This window comes from Equus przewalskii, chromosome 6 (assembly GCF_037783145.1).
Source record: "Equus przewalskii isolate Varuska chromosome 6, EquPr2, whole genome shotgun sequence".
NCBI classification, from domain to species: Eukaryota; Metazoa; Chordata; class Mammalia; order Perissodactyla; family Equidae; genus Equus; species Equus przewalskii.
Genome location: NC_091836.1, coordinates 36,101,430 through 36,128,651, shown reverse-complemented (window position 1 = coordinate 36,128,651; position 27,222 = coordinate 36,101,430). Strand labels below are relative to the sequence as shown.

Sequence of the window (27,222 nt, the reverse complement as noted above, 5' to 3'; positions counted from 1 at the left end):
TGGTCAAAAGATACAAACTTCCAGTTATAAAATAAGTCCTGGGGATGTAATGTACAGAATGCTGACTATAGATGATAACATTTGCATTGTATATTTAAAATTTGCTAAGATAGTTGATCTTAAAAACTCTCATCACAAGAAAAGAGATTTGTAACTAAGTGCGGTGATAGATGTTAACTAGACTTATTGTGGTGATCGTTTTGCAATATATACAAATATCTAATCATTACGTTGTATGCCTGAAACTAACATAATGTTATATGTCAATTATATCTCAATAAAAATATGTATATTAAAAAAAATTAAGTTGATTGGTTAAAAAAAGAAGAAAGAAACTAACATGAATCCAACACTACGGCCTCTGGGCTCTGGGCTCGTGCTTCAGCCCCACAGCTGCCCTCTGCAGGGTGTGGTATTAGTCCCATTCATGGACAACTCAGGCTGAGAGAGGATAAGCTGGCTGCCCAAGGTCTAACAGCCACAAGGATAAGCATGGGCCAGGATTCAAACCTCAGGCTCAGGACTCCTTCCGTTGTTCCATGCTGCCCTGCAGTCAATTGTCCATCCACACTGCTGGCCTTAGCAGTCCCCGGGCGTGTCTGTCCCAGAAGCAGACTCAGTGGCTACAACTGAATCAAGGGCTCAGCAGGGCTTCCTCAGGTCTCTGGAGCCTCATCACCAATGACGAGAGCTCTGCCTCTTGCCCCGAGGGTGCCGTCAGCCCCCTCCTGTCAGATTTGGTAAAACATGCCCTTGGCCTTCCCAAGAGGTCCTTTGACCCTTGGGCTGAGTGCCTGGTAGAAGAAGGATAGAAAGGGAAGCTGATTCCCTAGGCTTGCTGTCTCTTCCTGTGTCCTAGTGTGCGCCACCGGTGCCCCCCCCCCCCATCTCCCCATTTGAAGCTGACACTCCCTGGAAACCCAGCACTTCCGCTAATACGCTTCCAGCATTGTTCCTAAACATCCACACTCTGCAGGAGCTCTGGGGGCCTTGGGCCAGGGGCATCTCTTTGTTCCATTAAACCAGCCCTGTATGTCTCATGCTGAATGTTCCCTTTACCCAAAAGCAGACACCCCTGCACCCCCTCCTCCATGGAGAGCCCTCAGGCTATGTGCCTGGACCAGTCTCTTGTGGCCAGATAGAACTATTGCTTTGTCCTTGACCCCAGCTCTCTGTGCCTCAGTTTGCCCATATGCCAGATGGAGCAATCTCTTTCTCTTATCTCCACATGGGAGTCCTAGGGGCTGATTACTGAAAGCAAATCACTTTAATTACCACAATTATCAATAGCACTTTGTGATCCCCAATCAAAAAGATGATCATTAAATTCTGCAGCACCCCCTCCCCCCAGTGCCCAAGGCAGAGAGTTAATTCTGTGAGTGCCTGTTGAGATTATGAAAACCCCTGCAAAGAGCATCTGAGAACATGCCCCATTTGAGGAAATGATAATGGAATGACACTGCTAGCTCCACCATGAGCCACAATAATCTCTTCTGGACGGTTCCCCAAGACCCAACTAATGCCATCCCCGTCCCTGAAAACTTGTTTGCTGGCATGGGGATATATGGTTGTGGGCTTGCTTGTCTTTTTAATGGAATAAAAGAAAATAAAAGACAATAATGCCACGTCTTAGGAGGAGAAAGGAGAAAGAAAGAAAAATAGCACAAGATTCCAACCCTGCCCCCCCCCCAATTTTTTTCTTCTTTATGTGGGAGTGAGTGTTCTAATTCTGCAATGCTGTCATTACTGTAATGGGTTTGGCAGGCCTGTATTATAGCACCGAGGCTGTCAGGAATGGATGACATGCTGTCTGTTATGGGCTCCTACTGTTCTCAGCCAACCGAGGACCAGGAAGACAGGGAAAGACATGGTGGAGAGAGACTCTAGTTAGTTTTAGCCATCCTAAAAGATGATCGTTTTAACCCACTCACAACATTAGAGATGAAATGATACTAGATGCCTCCCCTGGAGGCTGGCGAATGCAATGGGTTATGGGAATTGGAAGTAAACAGCAAAACAAGGAGGTGAATTTACTCCACTGAAAGCATCCTTCCAGTGTGGCCAAGCTCAGAATGCTGGCGATAGAGTCTGTAACAAAAAGTTAAAATGGAAATTATAGAGCACTGGATTATAGGGTTTGGCAGGGGGAATGCTCCTTTATCCAAGTAGCAAATTAAAAAAAAAAAAAAGATTTAACTGGGAAAAGAAATGATGAATTCGAACCTAGTTGCCATCCCTGCCTCTCATCACGTCCTCACCGTTCAGCCAGGCTGCAAGAGCCAGGAGCAATAAACCGCCCTGAGGAGTGAGTTATGTCTAACCCTCCTGGCTGAGGTCATCTTTGTTGCTGTGTTACTCCTTCTAAAACTGCCTGACTCCCTTTGTCTGACCTACGACCTCATTAAAGGGAGACAGCGAAGAACAATATAGTAGTGCCCTCTTCCTGGAGCCCAAAGGAAAAGGACTTTCTTAAATAAAAAGAACTGTAAAAGTAAGTAATGGGAACCTGGCAATTATCAGAACGTTGTTTATTCCACGGCTACATGCTGGAGCCACAAACTCATTGAGATATAGAATTATGAACACCTATGATAAAGAAGATCACAATCCCTGTGCTCTGTGAGGGTTGAGCAGGTGTGGCGATGGCCTTGCCTGTTTGATGACGCCCCTCCTGGTTGTCTGGCAGTGTTGACGCATTGGCACAGTCTTTGCTCTGCTCTGTGCTGTCTGCAGTCGGGAGCTGCCCTAGAAAGGAGAAACAGAGGGGAGAGAGCGGGCAAGGACACAGGGGCTTAGCTGTGTGGAATTCTAGCAAGTAGCTAAATCTGTCAATAAACTGGAAAACAGTCGTGTCAAGATTCTCCTTATTTCAGGTCTATCATCAAGATCTCCATTTTACAGATGGGAAAACTGATACCTAGTCAGTTTGCAGAACCATGGTTGGACCAGTGGTATTTGGTGACCCTCAGGGGCTTCTCGGTTACCAGTCTGTGGCCACAGAAGGCTTGAAGATCCTAGACACTTTTTATTGTCCTCTGATCTTTAATGAATGGTTTCCTTCTTCCATCTCTAGGAATGCCATGGTTGTCTCCCTTGTGCTGTCTCTAAGCTGATACTTTTTGCTTTATCACCTGGATTCTCTTTGATTGCCCCTCAGAATTCTTCAAATTGTAGCAAGGAACCCTTGTACTTGAGAAAAAGAGCTGAGAATGACGGGAATGACACTTGATGGTTCACTGAACAGGATCCAGGCCCAGACAGTGGGGCTCTTGGCCTGAGGCCCATTCTAAAGGGGAGCACCCCCTTGAGTCCTGAAGGAGGACCATGGAAGCAGCCATGTTTATGGGGCCCCGAGGCTGACAGCACAAGCCCTAAACAGCTGAGTAGTTATTCCACTGGCGTGTGAAATAACATAAAACCAGCATTCAGACCTGCATTTCCAGAGACAGAGAGAGTGCGAACAAAAGACCACATGAACTAAGACTCGTAGAATGAGTGGGGAATTATTTTAGGATGGAGATCCAGTTGTCATTGGCTCCTAGAGGGCTAACGTGAGGCAGTGGGAGGTGAGGGGGCCACAGAGATGGCTTGACAGAAGGAAGTCCTCAACCCCTCTAGAAAAGGTGCCTCTGCAGAGAGCAAATCGGAAGCAATGCAGCCCCGAATCTACACTACCACCTATTTGCAGGACAGACGTTTGTAGCCTCCACTGAAGGCAGAGCATGGCGCAGTGCAGTCACTTTCATCTATGTCTAGCTAAGGAAGAGAGGGCAGAGGCGGGACGCACGGCAGAGCTGAGATCTGCCGAGACCATCGGCGCTGCTGCTGTCGCCAGTTGACCAGAGTGACCCGTTCTCTGATGCCTTTCGCGAAGAAACTGAGTTATGTTTCATTTTGCCCCAGGGTATGTGGGTGAGTGGGTTAGACAGTGGAAAAGTTAGCATTTTATTCATTCTGATCTGAATCCCTTTTAAAACTCAAATGGCATGCATAGTCTTCCCCTTATTAGAGCTTCAGAAGTACCACTGGGCACCTGTATAACCCCACCCTACTTTCCTGTACAAAGAAGAGTGATGGAGAACTTTGCTGGGGAAGGGGGTGGGGGTGCAGAGTTGTTGTGGGAAAAAAGGTACAGGAAAAGAGAGGAAAGTTTCAGGGGCAGAAGGTGGGAAAGCTGGAATGTCAGCTGGAAACTAAGAGGGATACTTTGTCTGTGGTAGAAAACGAGTGAGAGGGAGAGCGCTTCACGAACATCCCCCCACTTTTGCACATGTGAGGGGTGTTTCTAGCATCTCAATTTTACAGGTGAGGAAACTGAAGCTCAAAGCTTGGAAACTCCTTCAAGGTCACACTGCAAGAATGGGGGAGAGCAGGCATCAAACCTGTGTTTATGGCCCCACCACTCACCTCCCGCCCAGCCCCACCTGTGCTGATGACCCCACTGCTCACCTCCCACCCAACCCCACCTATGCTTTGGCCCCTCAGGGGGGCACGTTTCTTGAGTAACTTACTAGTCTGTTCTCACACATTCCATGTGTGTGTTGTGTGGCTCTGGAGAGACTAGACCCCTCCAGAGAAGGACCCCTGTTGTCTGTCACCTCTGTAGTGCCTCTCACCTCCTCCACTCTCATGCCCTCTCCCCTCTTCCCTACACCAGAAGCTGTTCAGTGTTGAGCTAATGATGAGAAGTGACTGGAGCTGTTCTGCCCAGCCCTTAGCATAGATGTGGACCTTCCTGAGGTCATTTGCTTCATGGATTGAAGATGACCCTGCAGCTACAAGACAGGTCATGGAATTGGCACATTACAGAATGCCGAAGTTGGAAGGAATTCCAGAAATCACCTAGCCTAACTCCCTCATTTGGCTCTGGGAGGAGGAGACTTGCTCAAGACCACACAGCTGGTTAATGACAGAGCGGGATCAGTCCTCGAACCCAGCCCAGCCGTCTTTCCTCTCTGCCAGACTAGGAGAGGAGTGTGTCTGGACTTCTCTCCTAGTCTGAGAGACAATGCTCCTGGGCTCCTGCCCCTCTCTTCCTGCCTTGGCATGCTTTCTAACTTGAATCCCAAGAGCCCTGAATATGAGTGGCCTCTGAGAGTCTGTCTCCAGAGCTGTCAGCCACAACCAAAGGGAAACAACGAAACAAAGGAGAAATTTGGGGCCAAGTACAGGTTGGAAAGGATTGTTGCAAAAGATGGCCCCAAATTCAGTGGGGTTTTGCCCCAGCTCCCCCTTTAGCTTTTAGCGACAGACAGCCTGCCTAGCAGATTGATGAAGGAGAAGATGACACGAGTCTCCACTCTCGGATCCTTCTCTGAAGATCTACATAGCAAAGGTGTCCACCAACGGTCATGTGAGAGAGGCCTAACTTAACAACGTTATAAACCAAAAAAGAGTTCATTTCTCTGTCGTAGGCAGTCAGGACGTGGGCAGTAGAGCAGGACTCCCATCTCTCCACTCCCACTGGTGCTCCAGCTCCCACTGTTGTGCCCAGATTCTGGTCAATGGGAAGGGGAGAAACAGAAGGGAAGCACTTGTCTCTTTCTTTAAGGGCAGAGTCCAGAGGTTGTGCACATCCCTTCTGCTCACATCCCGTTGGCCAGGACCTTGTCACCCAGCTGCAAAGGAGGCTGGGGAATGTGGGGCTTATTCTGGGCAGTCATATTTTCTACTCATATTGAGGGTGTCCTTTAGTAGTAGCTAAAGAAGAGTAGAAGAATGGATATTAAAGGACAGGTGGTAATTTTTGTGTCAGTGGACACTATTTCTAATGAACATTGCCCATCTGCTTTGGCAACCCAGTTCCCCAGCCAAGGGGTCCTGTTGCAGGATACAGCACTCACTAGGGCATCGCAAAAGGAAAGGCAAGTGAGCCAAAATGAAGTGCCAGGAGACCCAGACTAAATTCAATTATGGGAAATTCAGAACTAGATGTCAGAAAATGAGACTGAAAGCAGGGAGCAGCCTCCTGGGGAGGCTCCCCAAGAGATCTTCTAGGAAAGAGGATAAAACCAAGAAGAAATAGCATAGTAGAGCATAACTCTACCCTGGCCCCCAGGGGTTAAGTGGGGTGCCCACTGGTCTACCTCATAAGATCTGGTGATATACAGAAACTACGTGGTAATTACATTTCTGTAAGATTAGTTAGCATTAGGAGTAACTATGTCCCAAAGTAATAACAGTATAACCATATAATCTGCTCTGTGAGTTAAGCTTGCATTTACTGTCTAAATCCTCTTCCCATTTACTAATCTTGACATGTCAGAGCATTTACAGTGAACTGTCAACTGCTAACATCCCATTGAAGGAGAAAGGAGCAGCCTGCGGGGGGGGGGGGGCAGCGGGAGAGGGTAGTACTGGGGTTGTCTCGCTCAGGAGGAGGCAGGAAGAATGGACTCTAGACAGTGCCCTCTGCTGGTAACCGGCAGGCAAACCACCATACCCTGCAAGCCTCGGTGGGTAGGAAACTCTCCTGAGAGGCTGGTCCATCACAGTCTCCTCCAGCGAGCCTCTGGGGAGGTCTGCCGATAGCCTTTGCCAAGGCAGAGCGCAGGGGCTTGACTGGCTGATTCCCATCCCTCTTCCTTTAGACCTTGCACTGCCCTGAGCCCCTGTCAACCCCATTTCTGCCCAGAGTTTCCATTCTTCTCAGACTGGTCAGGACAAGGATTCTAAGCCCTAGCAGATTCTTCAGAAGAGGGGGTGGGTTGGAGGAAGTAGACCACCTCCATGCCCATGCCATGCATCCCCCAAGGTCCAGCACCAGGAACGTGCAGAGGAGCTGACCTTCAGCTTCTCACCTCCATTCCTGTTTCACAGTGTCTGTCCTGGAGGGTGTAAATGGACCACAGAATAAAGCCTTCCCTAACTACCCCAAGCCAGAGCGATCACCCTCCATTCATACCAATTCCTAAAATGTGAAGAGCACTTTCCAGCTTAAAAGCATTTCCACCCATTGTTTCATTTAATCTACAAGACAATCCTATCAATAGATATTATCATTCCCATTCTGTTGATAAGGAAACTGGGACTCAGAAATAGAAGTAGCTTGCCCAAGGTCACATAGATGATAAGCGATGGAGCTAAGACTGGAATCATGACCATCTGACTTCAAGTCCTAGTCTCTTTCTAGTATATCCCAATGGCCTCCCAATTCCTAGCAAGACCCTAAAAAGAGCACTAGCACATACCCATGTCCCTGCTCAGTGACAGTGGCCCTGTGTAGTCATGAGTTTAACCACGGTATAAGCTCAGTGAGAACAGGCACTGATTCTTAGGCGCTTCTTTGGATCATTCCACATCAAGCTCAAGATTGAACATGAAGGAGGTTCTCAAAAAAGAAATGGGATAGTTGTTGATGGTCCGTATAAATGCAGACTAGAGCACACTATAATGAAACCTTCTGAAGGAGCCAGGTACGGGGAAGAAGTGAAGACAATGCAGGTAGGCTGGGCATAGAAGGTTCCCACTTTCTGAGAGCTGTGCTCACCTCTTCTCCTACTATTAGAGCTCTGTTTCAAAGAAACAAATCTGATGATCTGGAGTTCTCAGCAGGGGAGCAATAAACAATACATAGGAGCCATGAGTTGGCAGCCTCTCAGAATTCCAGCATGGAGTCCTACAGGTGATCCCCAGACAGAGAAGAGAGGAGGACAAAATCTCAGAATTGTCAGAATCATGCCTGGCACATCTTAAACACTCGTAAATATTTGTGATTGAATGAATGTGTGACAAGAGCAGAAGACCAATAAGAACTGTGCTAGATAAAAACCAGTTGCATGGACACCTCAGAGGTCTTCTGTCTATGCAGGGAGTCCTGGGACTGGGTTAGGGTTCACATAGGTGCCCACGGACTCTAAGCCAAGCTTGGGCTCTCTTAGCTGGTGTTATTTCCACTACTTCTCCATCTTGGTCACTCTTCTCTGAAAACACCTCACCCTGTCTTATTCCAAATGTATTTCCCTACCCCAAAGAGAAGTGAATCTATCATTCTTCACTTTGAGAGACGACATTGACAACTGTAGGTTTCCAGGAAAGCTATTTCTTTATTGTCTGAATAGAAAGGTATATAAAATGTTAGGTATATTTATGTCTAATGCGTATAGTCAGGTTTCGTCATGTCGTAGAATTATCTTCTCTAACACTATGTTTGTTGGTACAGCTAACGAGCTTTTCCTTCTGGAAAATTCTCTTTAAAAGTAGGTCATCCTCCTGGCCAGCACCACAATATGTGTTGTCTACTAATGATTGCCAAAGATTTTTATTTTATCACTAACCTCCATCAGTAAAAAATGTTAGCACACACTCAGAATATATGCATTTCTACGCAAATTATATACATGTACTTCAGTTCTAATGTATTATATGCATTTAAAAACCATATCTGCAAAGTAGGTAATGCAGAATTAAGAGATAAAATACTTTCCTCCTGTGTTCCAAAGGGTCAACTGACTTCCTGGGGTGCCCACAACCCACATGGAATGCCACTGGCTTACACGGGACAGCACCCAGTGCACCCAAAGTAAATATAATCAAATAAGCATTTTAAATTGTTTTCTCCGGTTTCCAAATCGGTGCTCAAACATCTCATTCTGAAAGTTGCCGTTCCATCTTGTAAGGGTTAAAAAAATAATGACATGCCACACTTCATATCGGTCAAAGCTTTTTCTGCCACAGAAGCAGTTTTGAGGGAGAAATTGTCATCTAGCCCCACAGTTATGCAAATGTGATAGTTATTTTTGACACTGGTAAATAATAGTTCTGTATGCACAGACACTATTTTCTTACCTTATCGTGCAAGGTCTCAAGTTATAATTTAGATGTTGGTAAGTGATTAGCATTTTGGGGGCTACAGCAAGCAATTTGTGCAGTGTCTCCTCTCTATCTTCTACCTTGGAAAGGTGATTAGCACTTCAGGGGTGGGAGGAGGGGATGTCTAACAAATTGCTTCTCTGATCAAGGCAAATCAAGCGGTTTGACGGGTTGGTTGGCTGACATATGTATACGAACCATTCCCTGGGTTGTCCCATGTTCACATTAGAATTAACGAAGGCTGCCTTTATCAGAAATTCACCTGACTTCTCTTCAAATGGTATGAAAATAACTACCCCTCAAAATAGTATTACTACAAATTATTTGATGCAGAACAAAAATAGAATGAAAATATACGTGTGACACTGGTAATACAACAAGCATGATACTATTACAAAAATCTTTAAAAGACTGCAAGACAGCATTTCCAGCCCACTCTAAAAATAGCTAATTGAGAAAAATTCCTTTGTGCTAATGCTCTTAATTGCCTGGGCAGCTTTATAGAAAAGTCAGTTAGTTACTGGCTAGTACTTTGAGAGTCTTAATAGCCAAAGCCAGGAGCCAGGTTAAATAATATCACAATGGGAACCCTGGTGCCTTCCTGCATGGCTGGACTGGAAGACTTTCTGGCTAATTAGTGAATCACAGCCATCATGCAAATGAACACCTCCTGATTGGCAACAGCTTATATCTTTCCCCACCACGTATGCAAATGAGGCCAACTGAATGGTTGTTTGGAGTCCAATGCAGAATGAAAGAATGATAAAATTGCAGAGCCAGTCTCCTTTAGAGATCACATGGTCTAACGTCTCCATTCATAGATGAGGAAACTGAGTCTTCAGAGATTAGGATCCTTGCCTGGGCTTCCTTAGTTAGCTAGTGGTAAGGCCAAGCTTAATTTCAGGCTAACTTCTAATAAACTCTTTTTTTCCTGCCCTTAATTTCTATTTCATCCTGTGAACTTTGGGATTCTCCACACAGAAACTCGTGAGACCCTATTATAATAACGGGGAAATAAGGTTGATATAATGAAGTATCACCAGATCGAGGATTCAAGAGGCCGGTACTTTGAGGCGACCCTAAAACCACTGGAGGCACTGCCATCATGTGGGTCTTGAGCCTTTTCCCGTGAGAAAATTCCTGTGTCTTTTAACACCATCAGGAAAGGACAAGGACATGACTTTCATGAGTCCTTGAAACACCTTTCCTGTTACTTAGGAAATACTCAAGGTTTTTCTTTTTCCCCCAGAGGTCTGAGCTGAGACCAATGGTTTCAGTCACAGCAAATTTGTGTTATGAAACCTCTGCACTTCTGAATTGTTGGGGCTGGCTATTTCTTTTCTTTCCCTTTTTTTTTCATTCTTTTTCTTTTTCCAATTCCTTTGTAATCATCTCAAAGCCAAGTGCTCATTTCCACCAGAACTTTAAACATTGTGCCTTTATGTAGCACAGCTTTTAATTTTCGTCTCTAACAGAAGTGATTGTTTATGTTGTAAATGCCACATTAGTCTCCATGAAATGGAGATGGAATTGATTTTCATTTCAGAGATTTCACAGCTTGCCCCAGAACTTTATGCTTGATTGCCAGTGCTCAGAAATGCATGGGCTTCTGAGAGGTTCAGAAATGATGTGTGTAGCATGGCATATAAAAATGTGAGAATTGGAGCCGCATTTGTTGGGAGACAGACCCTGTGTCTCAGTAGCTGTGTCTGGCCAGACACTCAAAGAAACCAATGCCTTGAGTATGGGTGACACCTTCAAGAAGCAGACTTCAGTCCCAAGTCAGCTCACCGGCAGTACCATCAACTTTTCCTGCCAGAAAGCTCTGGAAGATTTATTCATTGATCCCCTCTCTCGGCATCCTTTCCTGAGCGCCTGCCCAGAAATGCTTAGGCATTATAGGAGTGAAAGGAGGAGGAGTTTGCACCTTGAGAACCTTCTAATCTAACTGAGGAAAGAAAACATAGGATGCCACCAGCGAATTGGCAGGGACGTGCGGATGTACTCCAAACTGAATTCAGAGTAAACATGCTCAAACCAAAGAAAAGGGGAAGTTACACCAGCATGTTGGGAATCGAGGTGGAATGGAGGACAGATGTTAGGTTGACCCAAAGGAAAGTTTTGATGTTTGCCTTGTCTCCCCTGCTGCCTACTGAGCTGCAGCCCACTCCTCCTTGGGGAACCTGTTGAATTTTACTGCTGAAGCCAAGATGACAGATGGCTCCACTCTCTTCCAGGGATGGGAGATAATGCCACTGGCATTCCATAGACTTGAACCAGTACTACATGTGTCCTGGTCTCGGTCAGCTGTTGGCCTGGTCATCCAGAGGGCACATCCTCCGACAGACCTGCCATACTTTCCTGAAGCCCCTTCCTCTTCAAGAACTCCTCCAAATCCGGGGTTTCCAGAACATGGTTTACATCCAATACAATACAATTAAGACATTCACTACCATTCTATTGAACATTTATTAGATTAGACAGACCATTTTAAAGGGTCTACATTTAAATGTGGGATGGGCAGAACGACATCTCTGCAGCACACTATTCACGTGACAGTGTTGGAGTGTGGGGTTATCTGCTGGAGGATATCAGGGGAATCTTATTTTAAATGATTATCATCATTGTTATGAACATTTCTACTTAATTATGTCTAGCTCCATCAAGTTATAAATATGTATATATTAATGTTAACAATATGAGCTTTATTGGCCAAAGACATAATTGGTGATTAAAACAGAAATCTCCCAATATGTCTAAAACTGCAAACCTAAATTAATGATAGAGCATAAAACAGCCACAATTCCATTGCTAGTCAATTAACAAAACTTTTTCTTATATGAAGATGATAACTGGATATGACTTAATATCCCTGAATGAGGCTCCAAAATTGGGTGTGGGGTCCTGTAGGCTGGTGCTGGGTTTTCTCTCCCTGTCTGTCTGTCTGCCCCTCTGTCTGTCTCTCTCCCCTTGAATGGCAGATGGCGAGCACACACGTGGGTAGGGATGAGGGGGTGGAAAGAAGTGCAAATAAGTGGCATGGAGAAGTGTTGCTCACAGCTGTCAGGGAGACGAGTTTTGACAAGGGGAGCTGGAATTCGCTGGCTGCCAGGGGGAAGCTCTGGGGCCACAGGAGTGGAGTGGAGGGGGGAGCATGGGCGGTGGGTAGATTCTGTCAGGATGTAGACATCTTCCTATGGCAGGCCTTCTTCTTCTCTGTTTTTGCTTTTTCTCTCTCTCTCTTTTTTAACTTTCTGCTGTGTCTCTCTTTCAAAGAGAGCAAGGGGAGGAGGTGGCTTTTCTCAAGTCCAGTTCTCATTCTGCATTGGAGAGTAGTATTGGTTTTCCACCCATGACTGCTGAAAATTAGAATTTCTTCATGAAGCAGGGTTCTTTTCTTGTGTTGTTCTTTATCTTTTTAAATATGATTACCTGCCCTTGAGGGCTTCATGGCTAAAATCATAATGAAATTGTCCACCCACCGCAGTGCTTGCTCAGGATCAAGAGCGAAATGGCTGCGGGCCGTGCTCGTGGCTGCAGGAGGGCAGGCGAGGGCCCTGGGCTGGAACACACTTCTTTCCCTCTGCTTGCTTAATACCCTATCTTTGGGCCACAGGCTTATTGACTTACTACTAATTTTCTTGTCAGGATAATTCTTCCAATCAAGATTTAAAACAAACTAGGAGGTCACTAAAGAGGTGGAGATTAAAGCCTAATGCTTTTCTTTATTTGATTAAGATACTCTTATCTGGGTTCTTTGGGCCCAATTTAAACTTGGCTCACACCTTCCTTAAAGGGCCAGGCTTGTTTGTTTCAAGCAAACACTTTCCTTCACATCGGCCTCGCCTGCTGTGTATTTGCTCACTAGGAAAAGGAAATAGATTATTCCCACTGCATCAACTTTCAGGCAGCTGCTCGGTGCAATTTTCTTCAATGTCTTGCCATGGAAAAAGAGACCAGTCATTTCCTAAGTAGCGATTTGGAGTGACCTATATTTTAGGAAACTGTTGGATTCACCATCAGCTCCTCTCCTTCCAACCTGTAGACCCAAAGCCTTAATAGAGAACTGCACTTAGAGTAGAGATTATTGAGAAAGGAGGCAATTCAGGAAGAACACGGCGCAGTCACCGGACACCGCTAAATGCACAGACTCACCGTGACTTTAAAGGTGACCTTTTTAATTGATCTCTTATCCCCATTCTTTGCTCCTCAGATGAAGTGGATCCGCTTCACCAGTATCTGGTGAAGACATTATCCAGTTTGTAGCCCTTAAACCAAAGTAGACTGCCCATCCCCCTATGATATTTTCTGTATATGTTAATTAGTACTATCAAAAGAAAGCTCTCCAACCAAACATCCAGCCCAGGTACACCGGCTGAGTCGAAGACCAGAGACAGACATACAGAGAGCATAAAGTTAGAGAGGTAAGCTCTGGAGATGCTGTTTTCAGCACTGAACATCTTTATTTTCCCTCAAGTTTTCTTTTAATCTTGCTTTCTATTAAAAGTCTTCTCAAAGCTAATGCAATAAATTTAGATCTGTAGCCAGATGCAAAGCAAAACTTTTGGCAGGGAATACTCCATCAAAAGACATTGCAAATGAAATATGCTCTCCCTTGGGGATTATTCTACAGTTTAATTTAATTTGATATTTCAAATTAAATTAATTCAAATGGTTATGCAGTTTCCAGGGAAAACAGACTTCATTTATGATGTTCTGCCACCAAATTGTTTAGCAGCCATCATATTTCTTACATTGTTAACTAAGAAAGATAAATAGTGACAAGGTAGCCTCTTCCCCTCGTTTCCCAGTCCTGGCCTTAAATAGAACACCAGCAAATCCTTGCAACCCCGTACACTTCCTTATTTGGTAGCGGAAGTATTTATTAAGACCATTATAGTTAAGACTAAGACTATCTGTGGTCCCCTCTATCTAATCATTTCCAAGCACATAATGAAGACTCATGGAGCCTCGTGAGAGGAACAGATGTGATGATTCCCGTCTTACAGACCAGGAGACAGGTGGCGATGGGATTACCCAGCCTCATGCAGGGAGGCATGGGATGAGAGGCAGGAGCTCAGGTGGAGAGCTGGCTTCTCCGCCCTCTGCTTTATCAGGTTATGCTCCCAGTTTGTAGCCCTTCGCTAGGTCGTAATATAATCTGAACTAGGTCTACACTGTCCAAGAAATTAGAAAATTGAGTCATTATTGAGTAAATGAATCAATATAGACATGCCATCTGGAAAGTTGGGGAGAAGACTCATGTCCCACAGTTGTCTTTTATTTAATTTAATTTTTTAAATTAGCATACAGTAAAATTGCCTCTTTTCCTCAGCTGTCTTTTTTGTTTGTTGTTTTTCCTAAATAATCTAAGCTACCAGCTTTCTTTTGCAAGTGTGAACAGCTAGGAAGGAGGCCCTACATCCCCATGGTGCAGGATGGAGTGGCTCCTCGGGATAATGACAGGACCCTCCTGTGTGGTTCTGGAAAGACTGGCTGCCATGAGTTGGAGAGGAAGACACAAGCCCTCCGAGGCAGCGAGGGATGCTCTGGTGCTCTGATGCTGGGTCACTTGGCCTTGAGAGGCCCCCTCTGGTGTGGATAGTGGGCAAGCAAACATTTACCAACATGTTGTGTCCTGGGGAGCTTTTTTGCCTATTTTTCTTCTCTCTTCTATAGAGCAGGTTTATTGAATGTGTGCTGTTCCTTGTGTCCATTAATCTCACGTCCCCAAACGTTGACTGGAGGGAGCCAGAGCCATGTGTGGAGGGCTTACATTTCCGCTGTCACCTTTGTACCCACCAGCCACATGAAAACTCCAAGGCTTTTCTGCTAAAATAGAACTTAACACTATCAAAAGAAACTCTGGAAGAGCACAGAAAGCTAGATTTGCTGTGATTCATTGCTACTTCCTTCAGCAAAGGGCACATATTTTAGAGAAATAAGAGGGTTTATCTATACCAACATCACACGGCCTCCAATACCACCCCACCCGGCCCCACCTGGCCCCATTTCCTCCTAAAATCCATAAGGAAACATGCAGAACCAATTACTCTTTGTCGTAACCCTCCACTTTGGGAGCGTTCTCCTTTAGGGGTACAGCTAGGAGAATCCATGGGTTTAGATTTCTTTGTCAGGAGAAATGGAATTTGCATTCCTTTGACATATGAACATTTCAGGGGGGAAAAAGATAGCATCATTAGAACAGCAATGATACTTTACACAATAGATGCTTGTAAATTGTACCCAAACTTGAAAGGGTTCGGTAGTTCTACATCCGTGTTTTCAGGTACAACACCCAGTGGGCTTATTCTGCTGTAAGGATAATGCTATTAGGCAATCATTATTATTAGCACAGTAATGCTAATGTTAATTCTACAGCTACATAATTAACTCACCAGCCAGTCAGCACCTAGGATCTCTTGGACTCCTAAATGCCTAACGAATCCTGACATTTTTTTTAAAGCCATCTTTTCAAGTCTTGGGAAAGGAATCTACAAAATCCAAAAGTGAGGAGGCTCCTAAAGATAGTTTCAAATGCCGAGACCCGTAGCCAGCTGCTTGGTTTAGAGGCTAAGGAGAACCACAACGTTTTGCACACCTACCATGAGTCCGGGAGACGTTAAGTCCAGCACCTTATTCCGTCTTCACAACTCAGCAATAGATGGCATGTGTCTCTTTTGCAAAAGAAGAAACTGAGCCACAAGGACATGAAGTGACTTGATCAAGGTCACACACCTAGGCACAGATGAGATTTGAAACCGGTTCTTTCTTGCTCTCAAGCCCACACTCTGGCTGACTGTAGTACTCTGCCTCCTCTGGCTTACAGGTAAATGCAAATTGAGGAACATGGACTTCTGCTATCTTTTTCCATGCGTCTTCTTTCCCTTTCAGTTTTTCTCCTCTCTGGCTTTCTTCTCATTATATTCTGATAGACACCGGGATTTAGCAGGAGCTCTCGCTCTTTCTTTTCTCTTTTGTGCTCAACAAAAATATTTAGTAAGAACCCACTGGCAGTAGGTATTATAATAATTACTTTGCACAGCGTTTTAACCAATGGTCACTCTTGCCCCCTAAGATCTCACTTTCCAAAATTATTCTAACTCTTGTATCAAAGGGCTAGATGTATAGAAAATGATCTCTCTCTGTGACAAATCCTAAATGAATCAAGTTTATTTAGCCAGTGGAAGAGAAACCTGAACAGTGTTTTTTAAACAGCTTTCAAGTTCATAACAGAGATATTGAAACCGCCCCAGCTGTTCTCCATTGCCAGCAAGAATGCAACAGAAGGAAAAGTGGTTTGCTCAAAACAATAGACATTTTGATCATGTATAAGAACTTTCTGGCTGTGAAGGATTGTTAGACAAGGAGATGGTTTACTGAGACAGGTTGCCCTTGAAGACCTTTCCAAATAAGACAGTTTGCTTCCTGGGGCATTTCAGACTTCAGGGAGTGGACTGAATGAGCTGAGCAGTAGGGTCACCCAGTCTGAGTCCCCTTGTTCTACAGAATGCATTCAGTTTGTCTACACTGTCAACGTGAGTGGAAGTTTCATCAATTTTCCGGTAAATTTTACAGCACAGACATAAGATAAAATATATTTTGTCTAAATGATCCAAATTAATTTTCCTGTCCAAATCACATGTGTACACATCCATATGGAGAAGCTAGACAAGATCATATTAAGACAGCAGATTTAATTGGATTTATAAAAATCTGTAACTGTTTTTAGCTCCTTGGAGATAGGTACCAGGTAAATGAACGCCATCTCAAGAGTGGCAGCCCCTATGTATTGTATTAGCACACTCTTGAAAATGGAAAGAGCGTGAGCATCAGTCACTAAGGTCCTGGGTTCAAATTCTTGCACTCCCGTTTGCTTGCCTGTACAATTCATGTGATGTGTCTGAGCCTCTGCTTCCTTATCTATAAAATGGTAAACATTACACCTACTTCCAGGTATGGGGGAAACAAGGTTAAATGAGATGGTGTTTATAAATCACCCAGCAGAGTGCCTGGCAATACAGGTACGTTCTTTCCCCGTAAACTGTTCTGTAAAAGCTCTTCCATTCTGACTTGGGCTGGTGACACTTGTCCAGCCCTGTAGCCATCTAAAAGGCCTAGCAGCTACATTCACCGGCAAGTTCACACCACTTTCCTAAGTCTCTCTCAGCCCAGCCCTCCAGCCTGGGTGCTCACTTCCCAAGAGGATAGGAGTGCTCCTCTCTGACTAACCTCACTTGAAGCTTCACTGTGGGTTTTGAGTCCCTACACGTGTGAGCATCAAGCATTTTTACAGCCAATGTGCCATAACTGAGAACATTTTCAATGGTCCCTTCAAGGACTACAAGTGTGTTCATTGGGTAGATATTGAGGAGGTAGCAGCCTTGTAGAAGCACTAAGCTGGGAAATAAAGGACCCCAGCTCTGGCTCCAGGATTGCCAGGGTGACTTTAGGCAGGTCACTTCACTGCTCTGGGCCTCAGTAGCAATTATTATTTATTCTGTGCCTACCGTGCCATTGCATCTGCAAAACCCCAGACTCAGGCCCTAAAAGGTTATTTGCCAGGGACCTATTTATTACATTAATTATTTTCAATACCCACAGTCAGCCTCAAGGTAGCTAGTGCAATCTTCATTTTACAGATGAGGAAACTGAGGTTCAGTAAAGTTGGGAAACTTAATCAAGGACCCCTGAAAGCTAGTAAACAGATGGGCAGACTCAGAACCCAAGATGCGTGACATCAGAACGTGCACTGGTTTGACGGCACAGCCCTGACTCAGTTTCCTGATGTGGAAAATGAGGTTAGACGAAGATCTTGGGGGCCTTTGTCTGCAGCCCAGATAGTTGATGAATATAGTTCTGGACTTCTTCCCAGCCTCAGCAGCCAACCTGGGCACATTGAGGGTGGAGGTATAGAAATGATCACAACAGTCAATTTCCATCTCCCTCACTCCCTCCCCTTAATTTGTCTCGTTTTCCATGTAGAGACTATTTGGGAGTTCTCTTTTATTTCCTTCTTGGGGAAATAACTGTTGACTTTTTTTTTTAGAAGAGCTTTTTGGTAGAGAGGGAAGAATTGAAACAAAGTACTTTGGCGAAGAAGTCACCGGAAAAATGATCCTATTTCCTTTGGAGAGGCTCTTGTAATATAATCATGAGCCATCTGTTAACTTCCTCTCCCCTTGCATGATCTTTCTGGGTCTAAGCCACTGATGTCCCCAAGGGGAAGCCGGCAAGAATAGGGGGATAAGCCTTCTTGTTGAACATCGAGGAATGGGGCAACTTGAGCAAGACTAGTCAGTGCAGTTTAGCAAAGGGGTGGAAAATCAAGCCAAACGTCAATACCAACAAATGTTCTAGAGATTACAGATAAGCTGTATCAGGAGAGAGTGAGAGAGCCAAATTTATATAGTTGAGAAAGGATCTGGCTCCAAGGGAACACAATCGTGATCTATAAATACCTCCACAAAAACAGTATAAATAAAGTAAGGAAATCAATCACTGTCTCCAGAGCCGGGAGGACAAGGGGCAGCAGCCCTCAGCTTGGAGAGGGAGATGGAAAGCTCAACAGCAAAAAGTTCAGAGCTGAGAGAAGCAATTGAGCGAAGGAACGGACTCTCCAGGGGAAGTGGCTGAGCTCCAAGGCTGCCTGGAGACTGGAGGTGGGACGAGATTAAATGCTAATAGGAACCAGAGTCCAAGGAGGCCAGGAAGGCTAGATGGAGGTCAAATGAGATGACCTAAGTGTTTCTCTCACCTATGAGTCAATGAACTGAGGAGTAATTACTCGCTCTTGCAAATTGCTTGGTAAATATACTGAGTAAATCAAAGAAGCCATTTCAACAGCAGAGTTGCTGGGGATGGGGCAGACTGGAGGCTGCACATTCCAAAGAGATCCCATGCAGAGTTGGGTTTGTCAGCAAGACTTTTTATCATAACGTTGGACGGCACACTTGCCCGGTTTAATCCACATTTATTAACATGAAAAGCAGCTTCTGGTGTCAGACAGCAGGAGCCTAATCATAGGCCAAACCACCTTGGCCTCCCTGCCCCTGCCCCCTTCCGGAAGAATCCTCTTCTCCCCTCCCCACAACACACACTTGCTCACCCTTCCTGCCGCTCTCCCCCTTCAACAATATTAATGGCTCCTGCCTAAGTACTTGAGTGAGCAGGCCTCTCCTCCACAGAGCCTGTTTAGAGATGGCCTGAAACGGCTGCTGGGAATAATTCTAGCCGTAGGCAAGCTCAAGAATTATTGATGAAATAACCTTTTGGGGCCTGAGTCTGGGGTTTTGCAGATGCAATGGCAAGATTATTGTTTAAGTGGGGACTTGATCAGGCAGTGACCTAGAAAACATTTAGCTCTTTTATTGCTTTCAGAGCTTCCTGGGGCTAACATGGTCTTCTTCCACAGAAGCCTGGGCAGCTGATTGCAAAAGCAAGTCAGAGGAAGTGGACAGGGAGACGGTGAGATTGTCTGCATGCCCAGAAAGCCCAAAAGTACCGAGGCAGCATCTTGCCCCAGGATGAGAGGGCCATGGGCCTCTCTTGAGTCACCAGAACTGGGATGGCATAAAACAAGTCAGCTTCGCAGTGACTTTCTGTTTTTGCCTTAAAAGCTTAACCTCACCAGATTCAAGGAGCAGATAAATCAGTCGCAAGGGAGGCGATTATTAATGGAGCATCCTTTACAGGGGCCCCAGTGCTGGGCCTGGCTGGGTTGGATAATGAGAAATGGTAGAGCAGAAAGTCATTTGAGAAGTTCACATCCAGGGCTGGAGTGACAGGAAAAGAGGGCGGTGCCCCCTGTAGTGGAGGCTTCGGGCTGACCACAATCTCTAAGAGGCAAGGGCTTCTGAGAGAACCTTCTGCAACAGACCACCTCCGTGATACAGAGAAAGGGGTGAAGGGGTCCTTTCTCTACTCTCTGCACATAATTGTACCCTCACTGCATTCATTCATTCACTGTTTTTATGGAGTGCCTATGCTGTGCCAGGCACTTTGCTAGGTTTGGAGATTCCAGAATAAATAAGACAGTTTCTAGTCTCAACATGCTCAAGGGAGAGGCATTCCCAATCGTATCAGGTCCTCAATAGCACAATGGAGGGATATACAAAGACTTCTCTGTAAGCACAGTGGCAACAGCAGAGAGCACTGCTTTACAGAGAGGCAACTTGTGAACAGGCCTTTGAAGGCCTTTCCAATTTGAGAAAGACAATCTAGATAGTTGCAATGAGATGGCATGACTTAATCAGGGAATAGTAAACGGCCCAGGATAACTGGGGTGTAGAGTGCCTAATGGGGAAGGGCGTGAAATAATAATACCTTCCAGGACTGAGGTCTTACTACCTGCTAGGTACTGGGCCAAGAGCTCTAATATAATAACGAGCTCACAAGAACCCTCTGAAGTATAGCATGATCGTGGAACTTGCTGAGGGTCACAGCTTGGCAGGATGGGGTAGAGACGTGAGGGCTGCTTACCTGGGATGTAGCCTCCAGCAAGTTCTGTATGGTAAGTCAAGCTTGCTGAAGGAAGGGCCAGGAGGTTTGAAATTTTGGAATCCAGTGCACCAGAGCTATAAAGACCCCCAGAAGTCAGCAAGACCAACCTGCTCATTTACAGAGAAGGAAAATAAGTTAGGTACACAGTTGAAAGAATCCTAATCATTTTATGAAATGCCTTCAATGCCACATTAAGATGTTCAGAACCCCTGGAGGTTTTTAAGCCAAAGCAGGACATGAGCACCTCTGTGTTTCAGAACATACTCTGGAGACAGTGAGGGCTCCTTAGAGCAGGGCGGAGACTGAAGGCAGAGAGACACCACTTACATACAGTGTGGGCCACAAACCACTGGCCTTGGTGCCACTGGAGGCCCTTCCCCGAGACCTCCTGACCCAGGCTTTCTAGGCGAGAGGCTGAAGAATGTATGCTTGTAATACGCTCCCCAGCTGATTCATAAGCACACTGGGGTTTGAGACCAATGAGTTGGAGAGTGATTGCAATCCTTGGAACACTCCAGTTTAGAGAGAACGAGGGTCTGAACTTGGCAGTGATCATGGTAATGTGCAAGGGGGCAGGTCAGAACTGTTGTCAAGATATAGTCACCAGGATGTGGCTGAGTGAGAGATAAAGAGAGATGTCCAAGATCACTCTGAAGTCTCCAGATTGGGTGACTGAGTAGCTGATAATGGTGATGCACGGAGGTTGAAGTTTAGTTTTGAGAACCTTGAGTTTGAAGTATCGGCAGGATAAGCCAGTAGAGATGTCTGTCAAGTCATCTGAAACTCGAGTGTGGAGCTCAGAAGACAGGAGGCAGGTCACAGCTCAGGATATGAATTTGGGAGTCTTGATTTATTGCTCCTCTTGCATAGAGTTGATCCTGATGCACCAAAGTTAATCACTTACTCCTCTGCAGTTCCATAACGCCTTGCACAACATGGATCACACTGTGCTGTGTCTATTTGTTTTATGTACCTGCTCCTCTACTAAACCACAGGCTGATTAAGGGCAAGAACCTATCATTCACGTTCAAACCCCCAAATGCCCACCACAGTGTCTGACACATATGAGTTCCTTTAAAATATTGCTGAACAAGTGTAAGAGAATAAAGGATGTAGACAAAATTGCGGAAAGTTCTGAGGACCTAATCTCGGGCACCATCAACATTGACAGTGTGGGTAGAAGAAGAAAGATTACAAAGAAACCTAACATAGAGTGGTTAGCGTGGGAGGAGGAAAAGCAAAAGAAAATAATGACAAGGAGGAAAGAGAGAGGAAGAACCTTCAGGAACGGCAGGGTAGCTGACAGCATGAGTCACTACAAAGAGACCAAGCAGCGTGCTAGCTGGCCTCTGGAACTTTCATTAGTGTTGTCCCTTTCAGGAGTAAGGCTGGGGCTAGTGCAAAGACAAATGCCCAACACCAGGTCTGGCCTCTGGAACTTCCAAATGGTTCTTTGCTTGCAAGTCCAAACAGCCCTTGCTTCGTGAGGGTGAGTTGTGAAGCCGTGAAAACCCAGATTGTATCAGGCAATGAAGTGGCTAGAAAAACCCAGAGGGCCACTGCATGCTAAACTCTCACTTTAACCTCCCATGTGAGTGAAGTTCAGTGGTTAGACCACCTGAGGCTGCCCAGATACTTCTTTGCTTGTCTCCTTGATCTCTGGTCTTGGCTTTGTAAGCTTTTTTCAGGCAGGTATTTGGGGATTTGGTGAAAGAAACAAAGAACCACTGGAAATGGCCAAACCAAGTAGACCAAGCATTTACCATCATGCAACACGTTAACTGGGTTGTTTGTTTGGTTTGGTTTTCTTTATTTTTCTTTTCTTTTCTTTTTTCCTGTCTTGGTCTTGTTTCACTGTCTCAGCTCATGTGACCACACTGTAAAATTCCATTTTGTCTTTTCTTCAGATGTTGAAATGTGAACCAAATGCTGCTTTTAATGAGCTAGGAAATTGTTCAGGCTTCTCTCATTTTTTTTCCTTTTGAAATGCTATAGGGTGTACCTCAAAGCTTCAGTGGGAAGCCTGAAATTTCAGAGTAGTTTTCTTTAGGTGAAAGAGGCTATCCTGTATCTCAGAGACCTCACCACAGTTCAAATTCAAAGAGTCTCTGGGGAGGAAGCAGGGTCCAGGGCTCGTGAAGGGGGAGGGTGATTTTGGGGAAGGTTCCAGAAGATCCTCCCAGGGGATGACCAGAGGCAGGGGGTGCCCACTGGTGACCAGGGGTGTCCCGCTTTAAACTGGACCTCCAGCCCGGAATATTCAACTATCCAGTGGACGTTTCCACCAGGATGGATCCCATCACCTCAGACCTAATGTGTTTTGAACAGAATCAATTGCTTTCCTCAATAAACCAGTTATTTTTTTCAACCTTTATTTTGTGTCTACTATATGGCAGACACGATTTTAGGTGTTGGGGTCACAGTGGGCAACAAGACAGATACAATACCTGCCTAATGAGGCCTGCATTCTAGCAGGGAAAGCAGATTTGAAATGTTGTCGACATTGTCATGAGTGTCATAAATAAGAGTAATGAGTAACATCCATCGAGTCCTTTCTGTCTCCACTATTGCCAGCTGACACTATGGCCAGCACCATGGGACATTGAACCCAGAGCCCTGACTTTGTGTGGAGAGTCTGGCAAGGCTCTGAGTCCTCTTCCTCAGCCCCACGTAGCGGCCCCATTGGCCCCAATATTCTTCCAGATACACGCTTTGGAAACTGAGGTCCCTGCCTCTTCTTTCCACATCTTCCCCTCTAATGAATCATCAAGTCTTGGCACCGCCTCCATCACCTGCCCCTCCTCTCCACTCCTCCTGGCCCCTCTTACTTCAGCAGCCTGTCACCGGCACCTGGAATATTACAACAGCTCTGGCCTCCCTGCCTCAGGCCCCCTTCCCTTCCATCCTCTCTGGTCTGTACATCTCCTCCAGATGAACTTTCCAGAAAGGCTGCTCTCTGCTCAACAGTTTAGTAACTTATTCAACAAGTAATTATCAAAAGGCTTGCCTTGCTCCAGATATTAGTCTGTATATTTCAAAAAAGAAACTGATGCTAATTGTGTCCCTTGACTAAAGATAGTCCAACCTCCTTAGCCTGGCACTCAAACCCCACCCCCCAACAGGCCAGTTTTCCAGGTTCATCTCCACAAATGTCCTGTTTACCATTTCCCCAAGCACAACTTCTGCCTTCTTGGGCCCTCTGCCCCTCTCCATTTCTACTTATTGAATTTCCACCCATCATTAAGGTCCAAATCACATGTCACTCTTCTCTGAGGCCTTCTCTGATAAAGCCAAGCAAAAGTGCAGAAGTAGCGTCTCCCATCACTGAATTTATTCTGAGGTACATACACACTGCACATGCATGCCTGCGTATGTCTCACACACTCATATACATGCCATACACACTTCTAAGAACCCCTAGGAATCCGTGCGTGTACCTGCCAGTGGTGAGCCTGGCTCTGCTCCAGGAACTGTGCTAAGCAACTCTGCCACATTGTCTCCTGTAATCATCACCTCCCTCTTATGAAGTAGGCACCATAATTATATCACCATGTTACAGATGAGATCAAAGAGGTTAGGTCAAATGCACAAATAAGGTCACATAGGCAGTGAGTGGCAAAACAAAGATTCAAACCCAATTTTGATCAAATCTCACATATGTTAATACTACACTGCCATTCATCAAGTGAGAATTCTTCTTTAAATAATTATGTACCCCAATTGCCTTGGACAGCACTTTGCATGCAATATGAATTCACAATTATATTCCCAATACCTAGCACAGAGTCCAGAACATCTGCATGTGTAATAAACACCTGTGAATGAATGAATGGAACTGTTGCTGGGCACCAGGACAAACCTTCTGAATCAGAATAGCTGAAATTGGGGCCTGAGAATCTCTACGTTAACAAACAGTCCAGGTGATTCTTAAGCAGCCAGCCAGCACCTGTGCACAGACTGACATGATGAAACTAGCCCAGCTCCCCACTTTCTGAAAAGGGAGATTGAGGCTCACAGTAGTTAATCGACTTCCCAAGATTAGTAGCCTACCTCCCACCCCAAGCCATCTCTTCTGCCTGGGGCTTTTCTAGTCAGCTCCTCTTACTGTCAGCCTAACTGTAAGATAAGATACGAACTTTGGGCAGAGAACAAGCCGGTATCTCCATCTGTCCTGTCTAAGGGAATCTTAGATTGGGTTTCCTGACTCTTTCCTCTGAGGGCGTTCTTACCGAAGACCTCATCTCGGATAAGCTGAGCAGGGGACAGCCTCTGAGCAGCTGACCTAGAAACTCCAAACCACAGCAAACCAAGTATTTGACCTGAAAGTGCCTTGTTACTGGGCTCTGCTTAATGCAGATCCATCGTCTTTGGAATCTCCTTCTTGCCTCTTCAGAGAGGATCCACGTTACCTAGCAACCAGTGTGTCAGTGACGTGGCAAAGCTGTTGATCAATAAAGTTCTGGCTGCCTGGCCTCTCCCTGAAGCTGTGTTTGTCCTATCTCATTCTAAAAGCCACTGTCTGCTGATTTCTTAGCAGCTGGGTGATGTATTCAAAAGAAAATAGGATTTAGAGTTAGACATACCTGGGTTGGTATCCCAATTCAACCACATACTGGATGTATGATCTTGACAAGTCACCTGTCCTCTCTGATCCTCAGTTGCTCATCCCTATTGTGAGGGGAGTCTAAAGGAAAATCTGTGATATCTGTGTTCTGTGTTCCATGACCTGGGGTGTGAGCTGCTCCTAGGATCCAAGTTCAGCCTGATGAAGAGATTCAGTTGTGTTTCGTGTTGGCCATTCCGTGTTATCAGTCCAACCCACTGAGGCGTGAAAATAAATCAGAACCGCTGAGAGGTTAGGATATGTTATCCTTCCACGAATATCAGCCTTCTCCCAACCCCCAGTTTTGCCTCGATAATAAAACTCCCTTGCATACAGACAGACAGCACGACTCTGGGAAATCCTCAAGAAAAGTCGTCCATATGGTTTTGAGTCATTTACACTGAACCCATCATAATATTGTTCTTCGAAGATCCATTTACATTTGTTCTAAAGGCTTATTTTAAAGCTTATGCAAATGAACTAGATTAAGGTTGCATTCTGGAAGCTGAAGCTGGAAAATGGAAAGTTCATTTTAAACTTGGTGTAAATAGAGTTTCACATGTGTTCTAAATATTCTCCCTTCTTAGCCCAAGTGTCCTCCATTCAACCTCCTGCTATCCTCAGACCCCAAGAGGCTCTCTAGGAGGGAGGTACTAGTTGATGGCAGTTAGAAGTAATGGAAGGAGCAAGGGAATGGCAGTGTAATTCGCTCTTCTTCCCAGCCTTATGGCATTGAATGAATCGCTTAATTTCCTAGGTTTCACTTTCTTCATCTGGGACCCACACAAGACCTCCATGGTCCCCCAGTGTCAGTGGCGTTAGAGTTGCCTGAGGAACAGATTCTGGACTTCTCACCCTGACCTACTGAATTATAGTCTCCAAGAGCGAAGCTCCAGAATCTGAATTTTTCATATGCTCTCCAAGTAATTCTGATGTGTGTCCAGGTATGAGAACTGCTAGACTAGATTATCTGTCAGGATCTCTCCTCTCCACCTACAAGATTCTACGATTGTTGCTGAGTATCCCTTTTCAGCTCATATTTCCCTACCTGCCTCCAAAACTCGTGTACATGCTAGAAGTTCCCATTCATCATACAACCCCTGTCGTGGACCTCGTGTGTTTTCTTTGAAGAATCTTGATGCACTTGTTGAACTCTGGTTAGATGTAAGAAACCACCACTTGTCACCCTCAACATACTCTGATGGGGAACCTAAAGTTTAGAGTTGAGAATCTGGCTACATTACAGAGCCCCTGGAAGGCTCATTGTGCTTGCAGAATAACTGGTGAGCAAACGCAATGAGCATCAGTAAAATTACATACATGTTAATGTCGACATGCATATGTAGGTCTTGGGTGAGCAGCATTATGGGGATCCGGATTGGAACTTGGACCTATGCTCCAAAGGGCTGGTGAGATTGGAGATGGGGAGGAGAAGGTACAGCTCAAGCAAAGAAACTAGGAAAGAGAGAAGAGGCCTGTGCATGGGAAAGGACGCCTTGTCCTTGACCTGAATTGCCTTTCTACTGTTGAGAAGAGAGAATTGGCCTGTGTTACTTGCCAGTGATGGTTTTCCATTCAGTGCTGCCAAAATGAGCTCCTCGTAGTGAAACCTTCTCTGTGGTCTGTCACTGTCTGTGTGCTCACACAGCCCCAAAGTCAGCACTATCTGATGGTATTTCCAAGAGCTTTGTCACTCGTTATACCATGGGGGACTCTCATGGAACTATGTGTGTCTTCTGCTCTATGAGTCTGGCTTTTTCCAAGTAGCATGACCTCATTTTAATGTAAATCTAGCAAGGGTTACCTTCTCTGCTCCTGACAAGAAGAGGATATAGCTGAGCCTGGCCAGGCAGAACTAAGAATTTGTCTAAATTTGTCTTTCAGTCCATTTTTATCCCCCATACCCTGGCCCCTTCCCTTGCCTCCCTCCTCCATCTGGGCACCAAGTGCCCCCTCTGCCAGCCCCTCCATCTTGAAGTCTCAGTCAAGCTATGGAATTATCATCTTATTAGTCTTCTCTCTCAAAATGAAAGAGGATGCTGGGAGAGGCCAGTGCTTTACCCATGAGAATAAATCGCAAACCTAAGCAATGTGCTTCCCAGGTACAAGAGAGATCTATAAGTGGGGGGCTTTTGTGTCACCCCTAAGTCAGAGCACACTGTGACCCCTGAAGGCTGGTCTGGAGGATCCAGGAGGGCTTTTCTCCAGACCACTTCCAGACAACTGCGCACAAAGTAGAACAAACCCCATCACCACTGAATTTAGCACTAGCACACTTTAGTTTCTTTCAATCCTATTTATAAACC

The 27,222-nt window shown here is 45.3% G+C and overlaps 1 protein-coding gene and 1 long non-coding RNA gene across 3 annotated transcripts in view; one reads left to right on the top strand and one right to left on the bottom strand.

Annotated features, from left to right (window-relative positions):
• Positions 1 to 27,222, top strand: part of KIRREL3 (kirre like nephrin family adhesion molecule 3) — a 535,312-nt gene that overhangs the window by 215,856 nt on the left and 292,234 nt on the right. The window lies entirely within an intron of this gene.
• LOC139084293 (uncharacterized) lies at positions 2,514 to 25,012 on the bottom strand. The gene is made up of 2 exons (XR_011541669.1): positions 24,897 to 25,012; positions 2,514 to 2,745 (listed from the first exon to the last, which is right to left on the bottom strand). It is a non-coding gene; the product is annotated as an uncharacterized lncRNA (long non-coding RNA).